Genomic DNA, 2,392 nt, shown 5'->3' on the forward strand with positions numbered 1-2,392 from the left:
TAATATAATTAAGATAGGTTGTTATTGATTTATTTGTGCTTTTGTAGGTGTTTGATGAAATAAGAACTTTAATGGAAGAAAGAGAGCAATTTCGAGGTGCAAACTTCCACTGCATATATTTTGGTATTTTAGCCATAACTTTCTTTACAGAGCTCCAAATGAAGCGATTCTTAGACCATTGGAAAGCTAAGAGAAAGATATATAATTTATATGTTTATGACTTTACCCAGTTTGGTGTGAAAGATGGTCAAAAATCTTGTCAAAATTGACGTACTATAGCAATCCTAGAGCAATTACAATTTCTGTTAACTAGTTGGGCAAGGCTGTGACTTACATAGTCTGATGAGGACATCCCAGCTGAAATTGACTTCTTTCTTCACCCAACTTGGTCTAACTTCAAAGCTTATAAAATAACCTTTTAGAGGACTTATGGGAGAGAAGAAAAACACGAGATTAACAACTGAGAGTCAAGCTACAGAGTCATTGAAGGAATTTGAAGAATTCAAGAAGATTTGGAGATCAAGAATACATTCCTTGGTTTTTTCTATCTTTTTGTTATTCTTTTATTCCCTTGGTTTTAATATTTAAATTTTATTCAATGATGATGTATGATTTGATGGGGAACTAAATTTTTTATCCAAGATTATGATTAAACTTAATATATAGTCTGAATTATTTATCTCTCTTTTACTTATATTTGATAGATTTAAGTTATTTATTTTATTCTGTTCTTAATGCTTCTAGTTGACTGGCCACCAATTAGATTGAATTGGAAACCTAAGTTAAACCTTGACAAAGGAGATTTGGGTAAACCTTGAATAGAATAGCGTATGATCGAGTGCACTTAGTTGATTAGGTAATTTGATTTGCATATAGGGTAGACATACACTTATAAGCCATATGTAGCCAAAATTAGAGCACAAACTTAATGAATCTTTCTTCAATATAATTTGCATAGACATATAGTAAATTAATTGGGAGAGATATTTTTATAAGAAACTCGACAGAGACTTATAAATAATTTAAGACTCTAGGTTAGCAACTTAATCTATTAAACTAAGTTAAGAGAGAAAGACAATATTCAGATGAAGTATTGAGGGATATCATAATCTTAGGTCTGGTAGTCATTCACATTTAATAAAGTAAATTTGCTAATAGATTTTAGATTTAGTTTTAGTTTTTGTATTAGTTTATTAATTTAAATTTTCCTTTTTAATTTTAATTTGTTTAGATAAAATTAAAGTGTATTAATTTTAGTACTTAACTGCAAGGATTAATTCAATTGTCTGTGGGATCGACACTCTACTCATCTTTATATTATCTTTGCGATACGTACACTTGCGTGAGTAGAAAATTGAACAATAAGTTTTTGGTGCCGTTGTCGGGGAATTGATTTTTAATTCTTTTTTGTTAATATTAATACCAAGCATTCTTAATTTCAATATAGACTTTTCTTTTCTTTAATTTTATAGGTAATTTTGGTTGTTGTATGTGAAGAGCCCGAAATTTGGAAATTGTTCTTTTTTATCTAGAAATTGAAAAAACTTTTCATAGACTTCGGAGGAAAAATAAAATAATTTTCGCTCCAAGGAAAACAATGGCTGATCAACAAGAGGAAGAGACCAAGCCTTTGAGGGATTATGCAATCCCACATCTACAAAATCTCCACTCTAGTATCCAAGGACCTCCTATTCAAGTCAACAATTTTGAAATTAAGCCATCAATCATTCAGATGATTCAGACTGTTGTTCAGTTTTTGGGTTTGCCTGATGATGATCCGAATGCTCATATTATAAATTTCTTGGAAATCTGCGAAACATTCAAGGCTAATGGTGTTACTGATGATGCCATAAGATTGACGCTTTTCCCTTTTTCATTGAGAGATAAAGCAAAGAGTTGGTTAAATTCGCTTCTTGCTGGTTCCATTAATACTTGGGATGATTTGGCTCAAAAATTCTTAGCAAAATTCTTCCCATCGGCAAAATCAGCAAAGATGCGGAATTATATCACTTCTTTCATGCAATTTGATTTTGAATCACTATATGAGGCTTGGGAAAGGTATAAGGATTTGATGAGAAGATGTCCTCACCATGGATTACCTAAGTGGCTGCAAGTTTAGACTTTTTATAATGGTTTGCTGGGACCTTTTCGAACTACGATTGGTGCTGCTGTTTGAGGTGCACTCATGAGTAAATCCATTGATGAGGCTTATGATTTGCTCGTAGAGATAGCCTTTAATAATTTTCAATGGCCATTTGAAAGATTGGGTACAAGAAAAATTACTGGAATTCATGAATTAGATGTGTTGAATACTGTTTCTACGCAATTGGCCTCTCTCACAAAGAAAAAAGATAAACTGAGTGTTAATACTGTTCAGAACTCCTTTATGACA

At 31.7% G+C, this 2,392-nt stretch overlaps 1 non-coding gene across 1 annotated transcript; it reads right to left on the bottom strand.

The window, feature by feature from the left end:
* Positions 1-1,990: 1,990 nt before the first annotated feature.
* On the bottom strand, positions 1,991-2,097 carry LOC148763084 (small nucleolar RNA R71). Its single transcript, XR_016026135.1, has one exon. It is a non-coding gene; the product is annotated as a small nucleolar RNA R71 (small nucleolar RNA).
* Between the last annotated feature and the right edge of the window lie 295 nt (positions 2,098-2,392).

The sequence above is a fragment of the Theobroma cacao genome, chromosome 4 (assembly GCF_053813885.1).
Source record: "Theobroma cacao isolate CCN51 chromosome 4, ASM5381388v1, whole genome shotgun sequence".
In the NCBI taxonomy this organism is placed as follows: Eukaryota; Viridiplantae; Streptophyta; class Magnoliopsida; order Malvales; family Malvaceae; genus Theobroma; species Theobroma cacao.